General features: G+C 41.4%; 1 protein-coding gene across 2 annotated transcripts in view; it reads left to right on the forward strand.

The window, feature by feature from the left end:
• The first annotated feature begins 17,582 nt into the window (after positions 1-17,582).
• Positions 17,583-19,415, forward strand: part of CDK6 (cyclin dependent kinase 6) — a 134,100-nt gene continuing 132,267 nt past the window's right edge. The window contains exon 1 of one of the 2 annotated variants that reach the window (XM_056483231.1): positions 17,583-18,315. The gene's annotated coding sequence lies outside the window, so the exon portion shown is untranslated. Of the gene's footprint in view, positions 18,316-18,649; positions 18,870-19,415 lie in introns of those variants that run through there. The other variant, XM_056483232.1, reaches the window with a different exon arrangement.

Consider the following 19,415-nt stretch of genomic DNA (forward strand, 5'->3'; position numbering starts at 1 on the left):
GTCCCCTCTTTTCTTTTATTTTGAAATCAGTGTCTTTCATAGCAGTCATTGTGCTCCCTGTCCTCCCCAGTGAAATGACAGGATGGGTTTCAGTTTATCCCAGTGGGAGCCCAGCAGCCTGGAAGCCAAGTGGTGGGATATCTTTGTAACTGCTTGGCAATTCTGATCTAGACAAAAGTTCTCCAGCAGGTTAGAAAGATGGATTCAACAACTACAGGACCAAACCAAACTGAAAAATATTGACCAAATTAACTCCTCAGTATAAGCTATTTATTGTGCAATAGCATGATAAACCAAAGAATTAATCTGGTACCTGATGTCTAGCAGTTCTGGCTTGAAAGAATTCTGACCTGATTTTCAGAGGTACCCACAGCCCATTCTGACTAATGTGGGAGAGTATGCTATACTTCCCACCAATCCCCAAAAAACTAGCTAGTAATTAACTGTAAATTTTCCCACAGCATAAGGGGCCTTTTAAAATGCTTTCTAAGGCACTTTTTTTAATTCTTTAACATTTATCAAATCTGTAAAAAACTTATTTGGAAAAAAACCCAACAGAACATGTGAGCTTGGTTGTTTAGCTTCTCTGTTAGTTGAAAAAAGTGACTAGAAACCCAAAACAATATACCATTACTAAAGCCTCTAGCTCTGTACACATATTATGCCCATGGGAGGGGAGGGAAGAAGGTGCCACACCCAAAACTTCACTTTTCCTCAAGCAGTGACCTGTTTTCTATTTTTTATGACTAGAGGGGGAAAAAAATAGGAATGCCCTAAGCCAAATATGCACCTGTGTTCTGCTGCAGCTTTAAGTCACTCCCTCTCAGACATGACCACGTCTTTCATTGTGTGTATGTTTGTCAACAATTTCTCAATTCACAGGTTTAGCATCTTTTAGGCTTCAAGGTAGTTTTTTATAATCTACTGGAGCTACTGTGGTAAAGGGACACCTTTTACTGACAAAGGAGTTACAAAAGCTGTAGAAGGATATTGGTTTAAGTATTTACTAAATCTAGTGCATTACAACTAAAACATTTATCATCTCTTAACATACTAAATATTGCACATTTACAAATAACTGAATAATTTTAAAATTTCTTTTCCCACCACACCTTACAAATGCTAAGCTTTACTCAGGATATCAATTTAATTCTTGAGCAAGAATGGAGTTTCTCTCACTACCCCAGTATTTCCTCTTTATTTCTTTGTATACTGAAGTAATTATTCAGTTAACAGAAACAAATACGATTCTAGCAATTATGCTCATTAGACAGCTACTAGTCCAGAGCCAGAAGAGGGAGCCTAGAGAGCAATTCCTATTCTTCTGTTGGCCACTGGCTTCAAGGCTGGGTTCTTGGGGTTTGAGGGCGGTTTTTTTGTTTTGGTGTTTTGGTTTTTTTTTCCTGTACTGGTTTGGTTTATCTTTTTTTAATAATTGTTCCACAATAGAGCTGCACATAGCAATGGGGATAATAACTTTCCTTGTCAAGTTTCTCTGTTAAACAAAACACCATCAAAAAGTATGAAATGACCTTTGATCATCGGATTTGGAAAGGACATAAAGATGCTATAGTGCAAAGCTCAGCTTTTTACTGTGGATCTCAACTGCTCCACTTGTCATAATTCCACCTTCTTTTGTATACACTGGCAGGAAATAAAAAGCATTTCTATTAATAATGTTAATATTCCCCAGTCTCACCTCTGAATCCTTATTACAGTGTGTGTTTTTTCTCTCTTTATAGTTCTTTTCCTTATTTGGCCACACAGAAGTGAGGAGGGGTCCTACCCGGTGCCATGTTTGCTCAGGTGTCCCTATCCTGTTTTGTATGGGTTCCAAAGATCACTCTTGTAACAAGCACAGGTCTCCTGCAGTCCCCAACCATCGAGAGGAATTCCCTCAGCTCCTCTGGATTCCATCAGGCACACACAAAGCCCTGAAGCTCTATTTGTGGCTCCAGAGCAACAGACTAGGTATTATTTTGTGCAGTGGAAGACTGTTCCCTCTTCAGAAACAAGTATCTTTAGACTAGAGGTGAAGTTCACTAAAATCAGTTTTCCCTGTATCTTGAGTCCATTAGGTCACCAATATCAATTAAACACGAAGAAGAGGGAACGAATCAGCTGACAATTCACAGAAGTGAGATGTACTTTTGCAAGACCTGTCAGAAAAAAAGGACAAAGTCTTTCTTTTCACCCATTTCTTTTCATGAACAAATGCTGCAGTTTGCCTGGAGAGATCATGGGGCTTCCACCCTTAGAGATATTCAGAAGCCATCTGGACATGTCCTGGGCAACTGGCTCTAAGTCACCCCACTTGAGCAGGGGGCTTGGAGCAGATGACTTTCAAAGATACCTTCCAGGTTTGACCATTTTGTGACTCTTTGAATAATAGGCTGTTGGGGGTTGAGTGTTTTTTCTATTACTGTGTCAATTTAAAGAATTTTTCCCATTGCATAATTTAAATTTAATTGAAACTAAAAGGTAATTGCTTTTTTTTCAATTTATGCTGGTTTATGTTTATAATGTAATGAAAATATATTCAGCTTTCTCTTGCTTTTTGTTGCATTTTTGCTTCCCTACTTCTTCATTTTCTTAGATAGATTCTCAGAATGCCACAAGAATGATTCTCTAACAATATTCTTGACCTAAGTAAAATTGTAGAACATCTGGAAGTCCTTATTTTTTTCTATACTGCAGCAGCCTTTCAGGACCAAAAGGGCTGAGAAGGAGTCTGGCCCAACTATAGCAAAACTCCCCTGGAAAATAGCTTCTTTCCCAAGCTGATCACAGGATGTGTTAACAGCTTCAACAGTAATTCAGATGCTCAAGGAAACTGACCTTAAGGTTAAATAAAAGAGTTTTGCAATTCCTAAGTTGTGTGTTTTAAATTACTACAATACTTTGAAATATTATCAAATTTTGCAGGACTGCCTCTCATCACCAACCATTACCCTGTAAATTGCACTGAAAAAATCCTGATTGAAGGACTTTGTTTTATTGGAAGTGTGACACTGACAAAAACCTTGAATTATGAGCCCTGTAGTTTAAAGACTCTATTTAGATAAGGCCTGTTCCAACAAAAAATACCTACAAAAAAGCAAATAATTCACACAATTATTCTAATCCAGATTTTTTTACAGAAATGGGTACAAATCAGAAGAGGTTCCCTTCTCATATTAAATGGAGCCAACTTTTGAGTTGTACTCATTCCAACTCTTATTGCAGTCAGTGGCTCAACCAAAAATGTCGTCAGTACAGATTTTGCCCATAGAGTGATGATATTCAGCTACCTTTTATGGCACACTTTCAGGCACAGTATTTTTGCTTGTTTTCTAACATTAATCTCCCATTCATTGATAAAATGAACAAACACAAAAAGAATGGAGAGTCCTGGCAGCCATTTCTAAAGGTAGTTAGTGGAACTAGGAGCTAAAAACAAACTTTTGATAAGAAACAAAACATGCTGATTTGAAAGAATGTTTAATATAATAGTACATTTCCTGTAATTCACAATCCCCACTTCCTTGAGTCTAAAGTATTTCTTTACCTTTTATAATTGTCATTCTTCCTTCTGAAAGAAGATACCGTGTATCATTATTTCCCTTTAATTAAAATCAGAAGCAGTCCAGAATTGAGAGATTTCTGAAAGAGTAAGAGAACAGAACACTATGGGAGGCTTTGGTACGGGATCCAGAGGCTACCTCAAATAACCTAATTGTAGACCTTAAGAAAAAATTTGGTTTTCAGGATTATAATCATGCATGCATCATTTCTTCAAGCTGTGTATTGCCAGCACTGAAAGTTTTTTCAGACTGAAGCCATTAGAAATATTTTGTTTGTACCAAGATAATAAGAAGTCTTCTTACTTGTCTTTTAAATCTTTCAATGGTCTAAATTCCCTTAAATCTCCTAATCACAGTTTTAGTTCTGATGCCTCTGGTATTAGAGACCTAGGGTTCAAAACCTGAGGATGTGGTTCCAAAACTAAACTGCTTAGGTTGATTTCCTGGTTTAAATCCTACCCCTGAAAAAATGAACTTGTTGCTTTTAACTACCACCACCCACGCCAACTGGGAGGGCACAGCATTCATGGTGTTTTTTGGTTAGTCACAATTCCCTTAAGGAAAGGCACATTCTCCTACACCAAAGAGGGCATGTATCTCACCTCCCTTTAGTGATCAAAAAGATAGGTGTTAAGTTTAGAAAGACATAGATACTTAGAGCATGAGTCATCTGGCCTTAAAACAAGATGGTAAAAAGCAGTAGTGTGACTAATTCTCAGGAAGTGCCTAGCCCCAAGTGACTATGGAGGGAAAACAGCTTGTTCACTTGGATAGCTGTCTAAACTTTAGACAGCTAGAATTCAGAAAGATAGACCTCTCCACAGTGTCTTTCTACTACGGGTGTCTCTCAGCACAGCAACATAAGCAGACAGCTCCTATCAGACGATAATCTGCAACTACAGGAAATGTTTTGGAGGTGTCCCTGCCTGATGGAACTGGTGTTTGTTACCATCATAAGGATTGACCAGCTCCTGAGTGTACAGCAAGCACAACTGCAGAACCATGGTAAATTCCTCAGTAGCTGGTGTATCTGCAGTGCTGGAATACATCTTAGAGATCCATTCTTGCTCCTTTATGCATCAAAATGCTTATTTAACTCATAATTATAGTTATTTATATTATATTTTCAAAACGCAAATGTGGAAACTGATGTTTAGGGAAGACAAGTTTGCATTTTTCTGCATTGGTTATTTTTATGCCTTTCCAAAACTTATTTTAATTAGCTCAGACTGTCATGTATTTCCAAGGCAACAAGAAAGGTCTAGCCTCTGACTCAGTGGACTTCAACAGAGCTAGTGGGAACCTGGCTCTCCAAATCCATTTTTTCTCATATGTTTACCCATGGATTCAGCTTTTGCAGTTACAGGCTTTCAGATGCTATTATACAGATTGATATTGTTTCCTATCAGCAGTAATTTGCTCCTGAATGTCTAAGCTGGTACAGATATACTGCAGGAGTCCTTATTAGTTTTCTTTTGCTGTCAAGTAGAATGCTTGAATTCAGAGTAACCTTGTTAATTGTGTTTAAAACTATAATTTTACAGATTCATTGCAATGGATAAATTGAGCAACAATTCACATAATCTTTTTCAAGAACAATGTGTATTTTCCTTTCCACTACAAGACTGAACAACTAAATAAAAATCAATTTCCAAACACCCACCTTGTAGCTTCATTTTAAGTTATTACATAGGTTATTACCCAGCAGTCAAAAGGCAGTTGTGTGCTTAATCTGATGTGTGCACCACTGACAGCTTATTTTGCTGAGTCAAATTTCTTGTTGTGTAGCTGATAAGAAATAACCACAGTTAGTGGTCTTGTTCCTATGGGTTTTTTTGTGATGAAAAATTAAGGGTTGATTAAACATTGTACAGTGAGTCTGTTGCAGCACTCCTAAATTCCCATCTTTTTAATTTGTTCTTTTCGATGACAAACACCAAAAATTTCATTGATGGATAAAAAATGAAATTAGTCAGTAATCTTTGCCCTCAGATCTCTTTCCTTTGGTGCATGAATAAGTCCCCAACCTATTATGGAGATATAAAACATGACTTTGAAAGCTGGAGCCTCAAGTTAGACATCTAAATAATAGACTTGTTTTTTAAAAACTTTAGAATCCTTGAAAGCCTCTGAGTTCCCAGCAGCTCCCCTGGAAGCTCTTGCAAGCTGCTGGATGGACTTTTGAAAACCAGACATCCCATTTACATGCTTTTCTCCCTCAAACCTTAATAGTTTTTTTAGAGAAGCTGTCACATCCCATACAAAAAGCTGTCACTTTTAATGCATCCTGGTGTCTATAGATTTCCAGTCAAGTCTGTGCCTTCTTCCCTTAATATGGTGGTTTCTACTTGGAGAAAAAAAATTAAACATCATAACTATAAATGCAAACAGCCCTGTTAACTAATTGTAGGTTAAGTCTGAAAAGGTACTGAGCCTCTTTTGGTGGTGCAAAAGTCTTGAACTTTCTTTGCCTTCAGTGAATGGTAGTTCAGCTCCTCCTGGCAGTCTGAGACTCCCCCTGAGCAGTTTTATGGCAGGCTGAACCCAAACTCTTCAAGAATGATCCCTTTTACTCTACTGCACCATTGTTGGGCTCTGTATAAAGAGCCTGAGACATACACAAGTACCCTTTCCTTTCCTCTACATTACTCGGCTGCTTTACTTGTTTTTATACTGTAGCTTCTGATACGTATGGACAACTTCTGTTTGGGGGATGACAATGCACTCCACACCCAGGAAATCATGTACATAAGCTAGAGGAATGGTAAAACAGCAGCAAGGGATCCCCATGACTGCAACAGAGGAGGGAATGGTTCTGTCAATAATACTTTTATTCCACAAGCCTAGTATACCACAAAGTGGCAAAAGGGGGAATGGGTTGTGTGCAGAGGGGAGGAATGGTGCAGCACTGTGTCTGTGGCCTCACTGCCTGCTTTGCCTTTGCCAGAAGATGGGGGTGCAATGGCTCTGCTGGTGCCCAAGCTGGGCAGGCTGGTCCCAAGCCTGCAGGCCTCCAGTGTCTCTGTTTATCCCTCCCCTTCCCTCCTGCAGTGGAAGCTGGATTTGGCTGAACTCAGCAGAGTCCTGTCCTAGCCCGTCCCTTAGCCCTGCCACTCCCTTTTCTGTGGCAGGAACAACCCACTTACAGACCAAGATGGCAAAATTTAGTTTTTCCTCCATTGTCTCTGCCTTGCACTAGTCTTTTTGGCTCCATTTTCCTATCCTTAAATTTCATGTAATGTCTTTCCTGAGTTTAGCAGTTCTGCAGGGCTTCACAAGGTCTTTATAGAGTACATTGAGATTAGATATGAATGATCATTACCTGGACCTCAAAACTCACTGTGTCTCTACCTAAAACTTCAAATCTATGAGCTTTAAGCTGTTTCCAAGTTCTTAAAGAGTTATGTCAATTTTTAAATTAACAACTGAAGGAAAACATTGATCTTCTAACTGCTTTCTCAACTGTAATATGGCAAAGAGGTCAGGGAATGCATCCTTCTCTGATGCAAAGCATGGTAGGAAAATCATCTGTCATGTGATCCCAAACTTTTACACCATTTTGAGGACAGCAAGTGAAATGATTCATCATTTTCTAAGGAGACTGAAGCTGATAGAAGGAGCCTTGTCTGAAGTAATATTTTCTGTGGTGCCACATGACTTTTTTTTTTTTCCTTTAGGCATGGTTTCAAGAGAAAACCCAGTCCTATGCAGCATGTTTGTATTTCAGCTACTGTGTGCTTATGCAACGCAATAAAAGAGGTGAAAAATGCAATAAGATTCTTATCTTGCAACAGAATCCTTTGAATAATTAGTCTCTGATAAACAGTAGTTTAAAGTACTGGGAAACTACTCTATACAATAAATACAAGAACACCTTTAGCTTTTAACTGCAACTATCTGGTTTTCTCTGAATGGCAGGTGTTATGGCAAAGCTGTTACTCATAACCGTTAAGAGCTTTCAAGGACTGTGGAAACAATATGTAAACACATACTTGGAAAGAAACCAGTCTAACTTCTGACTTCAGATAGACTTATGAGAAGCCTTTGTTCTTTGAAGAGTTTTTAAATTACTGTCCTAATAACTTTTGTGCTACATTACTACTGTACATTTCTGGAAACAGCTCTGTCCCCAAATGCAGAAACCTGAATTACTGAATTTGGTATGCTTCAGTTTAGGCAATAGGAGAGTGGGAGTTTTTGGGACTGTGACTGCAAATCTGTGATTTGTACACTCAAATTCCTTGTAAGTTTTATTTTGAGGCATTAGCCATTCCTGGAATGGAGCCATATATAAGAATAAACTGATACATTCAGTCATAAAATTAGTATCGAGAGGTTCACTTTTGAACTGTCAAGGGGTAGAGCTGGTTGATGTTTTCAGCTGTGACATGAAAACAGATCAGTGAAGCAGAGAGATTTAAAAATATTTCAATAGGAGTTATGCTAATAATCGACCGGCTGGATGAAGCAGGCTGTGCACACTTATCTCCTTTATTTGCTTCTGCTCTTGCCTTTGGTTTATTTTTTCTCTAAGTACTTAGAAAATATGTGCAGTAGATTATGACAAGGCAAAGCCTTTACAAAACAAAGAAGTACTACATTAAGTATATTAGTTGGGTGTTAGAAATCTCAAAAGCACATCTGAGCTGATCAGTAGTGAAGAACCCCAGTAAGTTACTGGGTTCTGGTGGAAAGTTTCCACAGTCCTGTCCAGCCCAGAAATCTGAGTTTACCTTCCACAGAAAAGTGAGGCATAGAGAATAGGGAAAGGAAGAGAGAGAAGGAGCTGTACACACCCTGGTCTTGCCCTGACATGGGAGTACTGCAGCTATCCCAGGTCTCTCAGCACAGGAGTCCAAGTATTCAGTACAATTTTGTTCATAACTTTGTCGTTTATTAATTCTGATTTCAATATATATACATTATCACAAAATATGCAATTATGTAGCTTAATAATAAGGTAATTATTTTGCCTTTTAATCTCATCTCTTTTGAATACCTGGTGAGGTTTTGTCAGCAATGTTAGATCTTGTCCAGGGAAAAATATTTGAGCTGTGTGTATACATGTATGTGCACCTATATACACCCACGCTTGAAAGGTGATGCAATTTTCCATTAAAGTTCAGAATATTCTTAGCTAGGGAGAGGTAAATAATGGTTTTACTTACCTGTCATAAATAATGACAGTGACTAATGACAGTGCTCTCTTGTGAAGGACCTTCAAAATCTTCACACTGTGAAACAGGGATAGGGGATTCATGTAAGCAGTGGCTGGGTTGGTGCATGCACTGTTTCTTATTTGCTCAGCTTTATGTGCTAAAGGCAGAGGCAAGGCTAGGAACTTCAGCTGTGGGGGTTTAACCCCTAGTTCTAGCTGTCAGACAATTTCCTTTATCTTGAAAGTGTTAATAGTAGAGTAGGGAGGTTAGAGTACTATGCTTATTAACTATTGTCAGGGATCCAGGGATCTACAGAGATCTTTGCTCTGACCCTACTACTTTCTTTTTCTTTTTTTTTTTTTTTTTTTTTTTTTAATGTTGGCTGCTGCCATTATCTGGTATCTGAAATCCCATGTTTACCTGCTTGGTTGAGAAATTAGAAATGCATCATCCTGACATCAATGTTGGTTTTTAATAACCACAGCACATTGTGTGCATCAGGCATGAAAACAAAAAGTAAATTTTCTGAAGCAGTTTCATGAAGGCCAGAATAGACACTCAGAACAGACCATTCTATAACAGTGGTCACACAAGTAGGGAATATTGGCAGCTATCCATTGTACATTATCTACTGCATAATTATATTTGATAGAAGCTTTCTGGTATGTGTGGATAATAAGCTCATGTATCTATGAATCTGGAATGTTCCTAAAATGAGTTAGTGCATGCTCGACATTAGTTTCCCAAGTTTTTTCATACTGCAATATTACATTACATTTACTAAATTCTGTTGCAGCCTTAAGGGACACAGTATTCCAGTGGACAAGCAAAAGGATTTATGGTAGGAATGCTGATTGATTGTAATAGAAGTTATGTGTGTAAATCTATGTGCAATGAGATCACATCATACTCTAGAGAATACTTATAGAAGTGTTTTTATCCTGAAAACACAGCTGCCCATATTTTCAAAGCCTAATTTACCTTTAAACAGTAGACAGCAACTTTTTATACCCACTATGGTTATCTACACGACTTCAGCATGCATTGCATTTTGTGCCTACTCTAGAAATATTGAGGTCTAACCAAATTTTTGCAGTATAGTAAAATCAATAACAGTTACAATTTGGATTCAATGACACTCTATTTCTAAATCTCTGTTATGAACAATATTAAAGAATTGTTTACCAGAAGATATCAGTTCCTACCCTATGGCACCATGGTGATATGAATAATCCTCAACAGCCTCCATTCAATTAAAAAAGAGAATTTTTTTTCAACATTGTTTAGATTGAAGAGCTGAGAAGGGATTCACAGCTATAATACAGTAATTTTTTTAGGCAATGTAACAAATGTAATGTAGAAAAATATATCTTTAATAGAGTTTCTAATGTAAAGTGCATGGCAATTTTAGATGAAAAAAGTCATTACTGGATACCCAACATGGACAAATCATACTGGCTGGTATTATTTGTGGTCATAACTACTAATTTGGATTTTTCTTAAAGTTTTATCTTCTCTTTATCCCACTTTTTAATCCGTTGAATTGTGTAAGGAAGACTGCGTTTTCCCCTTTGAAAATCACTGCTATGTATTTACCAAGTAACTGGAGAAAACAGAAGTGGGTGCACTGATGTGACACCATAGACAGAATGAACACACAGCATTAAACACTTGCTATTAAATGCCAGAGACCAGTTAGCTACAGGGTCTCCACATTCCCAGTGCTTTTCTAGAATACATAAAATTAAAAACCTTTTTCTGTCATGGCTGTTGTTGAAGATTAAATGCTCTTATTTTGTCTACACTCAGGAATGGTACCCTATCAGAAACACATACAGCTAGAGGGGAGACGATCTCAGAATGACCTAGTCCACCCCAGGTCTCTGGAGCAGAATTAGATCATTCCCAAAAGATGTTTAACTCCTGTGGTTGCCCGACCCTACACTAGAATACTTGTACTTAACTATATATTTGTCTTTAAAAAGTGTTTCTTAATAGATCTGTGCTGTAAATTAAGTCAATTGTTTCTGATAGGGATCAGTAACCAGCACAGATCTGATAGTCAGGTTGGATGGGGCTTTGTACAACCGGGTCTAGTGGGAGGTGACCCCGCCCATGGCAAGGGAGGTTGAGACTAGATGATCTTTAAGGTCCATTCCAGCTCCTAAGCCTTCTATGATTCTGCGGCAGATCAGCATAAATCAGTCAATGAGACAATGTAACCTTCAGTTATTTCTACCCAAGAAAACACTGCTGCCTGTTGCAGCTGCTGAGGGACAGCCATTCCTCATCCCCTTTATCACCTCACTGATAGGACACGATGCTGCTTCAGAGGTTTAGCGTCTTACCAGCTCCCAGCAGTTTCACACCATTCATTTCTTCTGCAGTCAAATGCTACGTAGTTTCAACTTAATATTCATTACATTTATATTTGCTGACTGACACCAGAGATCATATTTGATCATATTTCAGTTTAATTTTTTTGGTTAAATATTCATTAATTGACAGCGGCACCATACTTTGGGCAGGTCCCTTTCCCATACACCAGTTTTTATAGCATGCTATGAAAAATGCTACTACATTTTTCATTAAACAGAAGCAAACAAGCCATAATAGGACAATATACATGGCATACCAGGGTTCTGGGTGAACTGGCAATTTTCAGATCAAATTTACCTAATTTCCAAGTGCAACAAAAGAAAGGCTTATTGGCTATCCACCACATAAACACCATGTGGGCTCTGGGGTAAGGTCAGTTCTTTCTGCATGACAGAAGGAAGCCCACACTTGGAACATCCTTAAGAACCTGGTCTATGCATTATCCACACTCAAAGTCTACTCCCTTTCTGTGAAACATTGACAGAAGAAAAATACATAAAATCTTGTTTTAGTCACTGTTACCGATAGAGAAGACTAAGCTAATTTGGCACCAGATCAGCTGAGTAAAGTCCTGTTTTCTGTGACCAACTTTCCTGATCATAGCTACATTCTAAACTAAGTCATATTCTGAGTCATTTTTTAAGATGTGAGTGACTCAAAAGATTTAGGATTAGGGCGTACAAATTGAACGGGGTGTTCTTTGAAAGCTTCCACAGACAACAGTTTTCACAGCAAAAACTCTGTCTCTGCTTCTTTTCTACACTGAATGGAAAACAGAGATTAAGAGTAAGCATTCTGCAGATGGCATGAAGAAAGAATGCATGCAATGAATATATAGACACATATGTAAATACATTTACCTGAGCAGATGTAAAAGTCACTAAAACAAATAGAGCTGGAAGGAAGAGGGAAGAACATCATCCATGCCACCTCATTTCCATAAAGAAGTGTAGAATATAACACCAATGAGGAGCATCTGCAAATTAGGAAAAACACTTGGAAGCAAATAAAACGCAGGTCCCTTCTCCATCATGTCCCTCAATTTTTGGCTATTGTCAGCTTCAGGGTGGCTGATATTTCTGTCCCAATGAGCCCCCTTTCAAAAAAATCCAAATGTTGAGGCCAAGAGAGATAGACAGATACCCTTTCAGCTCTGGGCTGAAAGGAAGAGTGCTAGCGAAAGACCACAGATGGGAGATGGCATCAGCTCCTTGGGAGTTCCTCCTCACGCTTCATGCCGCAGGATCCCAGGATGAACTGGCAGTGCCCCCATTTCAACAGACTCTGCTGGCTCGTTTCCCCAGTGTCACTCCTGTTAGGGATTTGGATTACCTACAGCTTCCACAGTGGCACAGCCTGGCTGCCAGCCCTGTGGCATAAAGCATGCCACCAGGACCCCACTGCCTTTGACACAGTCTGCAGCGTATATACTGTATCTACCTCTGTGCAAGACCGCAGGATCAGGACTGCAGATGAAGATCCATCTTCTTGCTGTGCTCTTCCACTATTGTCCTGCAGTGTGATTGTCAGTGAATCTGTTCACTCCTCTGTCTGTCCTTCCATTTCCCTGGCTCTGACTGCAAGCTGTGTGCTGCAGACTGCCTTTCAGAATGAAGCTCCACAGTGTGGAGCCAGCCCAAGATGGGACCCAGTTCTGAGCTAAAGCTTCAGGGAACAAGGCAAATGCAGATAGCTGTTTTCTTTGCACTAGGTATACATTCTGCACTTGATCATCCATTGCACTATAATCCCCAGAAGTCAACTTTCTGAAGGCAGTCAAGGAAATTCACTGGCTCTTGCTTTAAGAGCTAGATGGCAAAATATAGATGATGGATTCTCTCAGGTGCATTCTTAGGAGTACACAGAGACTATTGGAGCAAACAGGCTTTTGTTAGTTGTAGGCATGCTCTTCACATGGCAACTTTCTTGGCCACTTCTGTCACCAGTGATTACTAAAGCATATACAAACAAATATGGGGAAATACGTGTACGCTTAAACCCTGACATTATGTTATAGTTCTTTGTACTGAGAAACAATAGCCCCACAGTATAGCTTATTACTGTAAAAACAGAAAGATACAATTTATAAAACAAAATTATCTGCTATAAACAAAGGCTCTGATTGAAAGAAAAATAAACGAAACAATCATACTGTAATTGGCTTAGATGCTTTAATCAGTGCCAATTATGCTTTGGCTTCTACATTTTACATACATTAGACAGTACTTTCTCTCACTTAAATTAGTTAAAACATTGTGTGAATGTTAATGACATAGTTAGTTAGTTAGTTAATAAGTAATAACTTATATGTTAGTAAATAGGTTAGAATTTTTATGTGTTCAATTAAGAAGTTATATATGAAAAATATTTTGATATTTCACAGTGGAATTAATTCTTAGTGTTCAGTTATATAATTTTTCTCATTATGCCTACGCTTCACTAAAAGTAACTTTTAAATATATATTTTAGTATATATTTATAATCCGTTTTCACACAGCTATAATAAGGCTAATGACAGGTGAGAATAATTATTTCCTGAGTTTGGTATTAGATGTCTAAAATATCTTTTCAGGAATAATTTTCTATGCAGTATAATTATTACTTTTTTTGTTTAGAGAATCTATTTTGGCTAGCTAAAGAGAACTTCTAAAAGGTCATAATTTATGGTAACATTTTAAAACAAATTCTAAATATTCAAATTCACAATAATTGACTGATGTATTTCTACTACAACAATAGTTTGTCTCTCATCAGTTCTGATGTTTTCTTGAGGATAAATGCCTAGAAAACTGGGTTAAAACTATTTTAGCTGTGAATGAAGATGCAAGTTAATAAACAAAACCCGACAATAACTCCCTAATAAAAGCAAACTATTTTTTAAAAACCTTTATGAAAATCTGTTTTTTGAAAAGGAAGTTTCATGTTGTTCTGCAGAACACTTCTTATAAGATCAAACTGTGAATCCCCAGCAGAACCTCAGCTGTTTCAGAAATACAGATAAAATGCACAAAGCAAAACAATGCATTGTGTCTCATCCCTTCTGAAAGTTTTGGTCTATTCATCACAATTCTTGGTATTGCCCACCACTACCAGCTTCTTTTAATCAACTGCTTTATACTCATTCTGGTAATTGCTTGTTATCCATTTCCACACCACTGGCTTATTCATTATTTCCAGCAAAACAGTACAGACCTCATTTTATGAGAGCAATTTGTATACAGCACATAACATAATTTCTTTTTAATTTTAATGGGGTTTGATTGAAGTTTAATTTAAATTCAAATAATACATTAGAATTTTCCTTTCTAAATTCGTTTCAGTATAAATGGATTATCTCTTTCTTGATTTCTTTGAAATTATAGTGATTTAAAAATCAATTGGAATTACAAATACTGAAATTGAAGTGCTGAAAAACATAATTTCACAAAGAAAAATTTGATGTAAAATCAGAAAATAGGGATACAGAAAGAAATTTCTTCCTCTTTCAATATACATTTCCAAATTTTTCTATTTCTAGAACAAAAAACACTTTAGAATTTCATAGGTGCAGAAATAGCTACAAATGGTAATCAGAATTCCTTTAATAACAATATTTAATAAGCTTCTTGAAACATTGCTTTCCAAAAATAGCTATAAATTTCTAAAAGTTAAAATATTGTCAATTTTTAAAATAAATAAGGGATTTCTTAATTTCTGTATGGAAAAATTCCCGTTGTTGATAAAAAGTAAATTTATACTTACCTCTTCTAAATCAGAAATGTTACAAGAAGCATGTTGTTTTCACAAACACAAAAGATTTAAACTTTTTAACGGTTGTTATGAAAATATCTATCATTCACAGTGTGCTTTTTCTGATTTATAACTATTCTAAAATGTATATTGTTTGAACCATCTCCTTGATTTTGACCTTTAAAACAAATGTAGTAGAATTTATATTTTCAAAGAACTCTAAAAATTCAGGTAAGCAATTTCATCCTCTACAACAAATTGTTTTTAATATCATATGTTTTAGCTGGTATTTATATTTAATCATGCTTGGAAATTTATTCCTGACATCACTTGTGAAAATTGGTTTAGATAATTTAATTTTAGAGATTTGTATAGCTTCTTTATACTTTGGGAGACAGAGCAGTTTGACTAATTCAGATGGGGAGGAAAAAAAATAGTCACATCTTTTTTTTTTTTTTAAGTCCCTCAAAAAACTCTGAGCAGCATATAAAGCCACATTAACTATGTGGCACTTTTCCGTTATAAATTCATTCAGTTTGAAAGCACAAGAATATAATCTCCCATGGCAATCTCTCCTGACATCACCACACAGAAAGGTAGAACACTTTTAAAGGACAGAACAATTACATATGCTCCCCAAAAATACTGGGAGAATTTGGGATGAGAAGGTGATCCTACATTGAATACTGTTTAGTAGAAGAATGATAAACCAGCACATTTGAGCACAGAGGTAAATGCCAGGGTGCTGCAGAAATCTCTTTTCTACCTTCACCCTGAATGTGAGGCTGCATATTTATCTGGCCAAAGGAGCCGGTGCCCCTCAGCACCTCCTGGGGAACTGCACAGTTAACAGAGCCTGACGGGAGTTTAAAGATCCAGAGATCTTCAGGGGGAGACAGCGACCAAGGCTTCATTCTCCCTCCAAGAGTGAAACCTATTGCATGTGAAGTGAGAGAATGAATGCCTTTGGAACCTGGGGAGGGTTTTGTACCAAGCTTGTTACAGCTCCCTAAATTTCAGGGAGAGGGATGGGGAGAAGGAGGGAAAGGAAAGGAAAGGAAAGGAAAGGAAAGGAAAGGAAAGGAAAGGAAAGGAAAGGAAAGGAAAGGAAAGGAAAGGAAAGGAAAGGAAAGGAAAGGAAAGGAAAGGAAAGGAAAGGAAAGGAAAGGAAAGGAAAGGAAAGGAAAGGAAAGGAAAGGAAAGGAAAGGAAAGGAAAGGAAAGGAAAGGAAAGGAAAGGAAAGGAAAGGAAAGGAAAGGAAAGGAAAGGAAAGGAAAGGAAAGGAAAGGAAAGGAAAGGAAAGGAAAGGAAAGGAAAGGAAAGGAAAGGAAAGGAAAGGAAATTACAAAACAAAAAAATGGAAATAGTGTACATAAGAACCTTATAATGTGATGTGATTTTTCACATCTTTTAAGAACAAATATTTGATCTGTGTATTTGAATCTGTGACACTTTCACATTTAAATATTATGGGGTTTGCTGTTAACTCCAGCATATTTTTCTGAAAAATCATGGACTTCAGAAGTTGATGAGGAATTTCTATGATTTAAACAAAAATATACTGTGAGTATAAATTAAGTTCTTGAAAAGTATGAATGGTCTCCTACAAAAACTCACATGCCACTAGCCTTTTCCTTAAAGGTGAGTGGTACCAGCTTCCTCTTTTCTCTGGAGGAAATCAGGGGTGTCCCTTCTGCCCTCAACCAGTTTCCCCTTGCTGGCCCTCCAGGTGCTGCTTCTAAACCTCTTAGAAATAGGAAGGGCATGTGGAATTGCTGGGGTCAGTTTTGAAGTCAGTTTCTATTTAACCTATAGGATTTCATATATGCTGGTTAGCACTGTGAGCCCAGATAGATTAATTATATGCTTCTTTCTGATATTAATTATCTTCATTTGTACAGTATTACATATATCTATATATTTTTAGTTATTCTAAATCAGAGTACAGCACCAAGTTCTAGACATACACTTTTTGTAGTTATAAAATCACTTTGTTTAATTACACTTCTAAAAAAGGGGATTTAGGTCTACTCCTTCCCAGTTAAACTAGTGTATGAGGTGGTTCATCCTTGAGGTCCAGAAGGTCATGTGCTAGAGGGTAGGGTACCAGCTAGGAGAACTGGGAACTAGGCCATATGCTTTTTCTCCATGGAGACAATTGATTAGTATTTGTTTTGTGATTATTTTTTTCCAGCAGTGAATTTCAGGATTTGCAGGAATTGGCTCCATACAGAGTATTCTCTGCAACAGAAAATGGGCTGCCCGTGCACCCTACTCCTCCACACACCCTGCTCTCCTTGCTCCCCTGCCTGTGCATCTCCAGCAGCAATTCTGTCGGGGCAAGGACTTTGCTGTGATTGGGGGCTCTTCAGCAACGAACTTTCTTGATGCTTCCCGAAAGCATTCATGAGTGCTTACTTCCTGCCGGAGCTGACTGTGAATGGAAAGCAGCAAATAAAAAAAAAAGAAAAAAAAATATAGAAAAAAAAAAAGGGGGTGGGGAGAAGGGGGAAAAAAAAAAAGAGCACAGAATAATTCGCGTTTTTCTGGAGGGGAAAAAAAATATTTCCCATGATGGGGGCGGGGGGAGAAACCGAAACCCCCAAAGGGTTATTTCCCAGCGCCTCGCACGCTGAGCTCTAGGAATGAGTCAGGGCTCTCAGTGCTGCCGCAGCCGGCGGAGCCCGCGCCCGTGCAGCCCGAGCGCGGCGGGGCCGGGCCGGGGCCGGGCCGGGCCGGGCCCTGCCGGGACCCCCCGGGGCGCTCGCCCCGGGCCATGCCTGGCCGCGGCGCTCGCGGCGACCCTTGCGGTATGCGGCTGCCTTTGGCAGGGGCACATGAAGGATTTCATTGAGTGTGAAGACAGAGAGCAGAGACAGAAAGCAGAAGGAGGCGGCTGCAGCCTTTGTAGTCGGGGAGGAATGCGGAAATGTTGAAGCACTATGTCAAACTTTTTTGAAACGGGGTCAAGTCACATTCAGCCAGCGTGGGAAAGCAAGGGAAAAAAAAAAGTTGAGGAGAGGGGGGGAAAAAAAAAAAAAAAAAGGCAGCAAGCTGCTGCTGCTCCCAGGCAGAACAGAGGCCGGGGGAGCGAGCGAGGAGCGGCAGCGCAGCGCCGGGGCAGCCGCGGAGCGGCGGCGGCGCCGAGGGCCGGTGCCCGAGCCCCGCACCGCAGGCTGCGGCCGGCGGGGCTGCGATCGTGGCGCTACAGCTCCCCGGGGGCCGCCGGCCGCGATTTTTATTTCGCGTTTTCCTTTTCCCCGGGCAGGGTGGGGGCGGGAGGAGCGGGCTGGGGGCCGAGTGCGAGCTCCTTCTGCGCCAAGGTGCAGCCCGGCGGCGGCAGGAGGATGCGAGCCGAGGGCGGCCGAGCCGCGGATCAGCTACCTGTGTGGCCCGGGCGGCCGCTGCCGGGACCTGCCGGAGACATCGCCATGTGAAGGGGCAGACCCCGGGCCGGCTCTCCACCCCGCCTCGCTCAATGGGAGGTTTGTGTTAGAGAGGACTCACCCCCTCCCTCCCCCCCCTCCACCCCCCGGGGCTGAGGATTATTTGGGGAACTGGTGGCGGTGCAGGCGGCCGTGGCGCACACCAGGTAACGCGGGGCGCCCATGTGCTCCGCGCACCCGGCCCCGCGGCGTGGCCCACACGCCGCCCCCTCCCCGCCCGGCCCGGGAGCCCGCACCGCGCACCTCCCCTCCCCGCGGGCGGCACCGCGGACGCGTCCCTTCGGCGGCCGGGCCGGGGCAGCGCGCCCCGCGGGTCGGAGCGGGGGCGCCGAGGGGCCCGCGGGGGAAGGGGTGCCCTCAGGGGGAGCCGCCGGGGGGGTCCCCTCGGCGTCCTGCCGAGCAGCGGAGCCGGGCCCCCCTCTCCGCCCCGTCCGCTGAGAGGAAGCGCGGGGACGCGGCTCCCCGCGTGTCCCCCGCCGCCGCCCCCCGCCGCCTGCGGGGCGCCCGCGGAGGGGAGCTCGGCGGCTCGGCGGTAGCAGCGGCGGCCGGGGGCAGCCCCGGTGCCCCGCCGTGCCCGGGGAGGGCGAGCACGGGTAAGTTTCCACGCGGCCGCGCCGGGGCAGAGGCCCGCCGGCCCCGCCGCCACGCACGCGCGGCACCGCTGCCCGCCGCTGGGGGGCGCCCTGCCCGCGGCGCGGGGCGGAGGGGGCGCGGGGGGTCGGGGCGGGCAGGGGCTCCCTGCACACCGGGATGGGGCAGGGGTTCCCCGCACACCGGGATGGGGCAGGGGTTCCCTGCACACCGGGATCGGGCAGGGGTTCCCGCACACCGGGATCGGGCAGGGGTTCCCGCACACCGGGATGGGGCAGGGGTTCCCTGCACACCGGGATCGGGCAGGGGTTCCCTGCACACCGGGATCGGGCAGGGGTCCCCGCACACCGGGATGGGGCAGGGGTTCCCGCACACCGGGATCGGGCAGGGGTTCCCTGCACACCGGGATGGGGCAGGGATCCCCGCACACCGGGATGGGGCAGGGGTTCCCCGCACACCGGGATCGGGCAGGGGTTCCCTGCACACCGGGATGGGGCAGGGGTTCCCTGCACACCGGAATGGGGCAGGGATCCCCGCACACCGGGATC

The sequence above is a fragment of the Oenanthe melanoleuca genome, chromosome 2, assembly GCF_029582105.1.
Source record: "Oenanthe melanoleuca isolate GR-GAL-2019-014 chromosome 2, OMel1.0, whole genome shotgun sequence".
NCBI lineage: Eukaryota > Metazoa > Chordata > Aves > Passeriformes > Muscicapidae > Oenanthe > Oenanthe melanoleuca.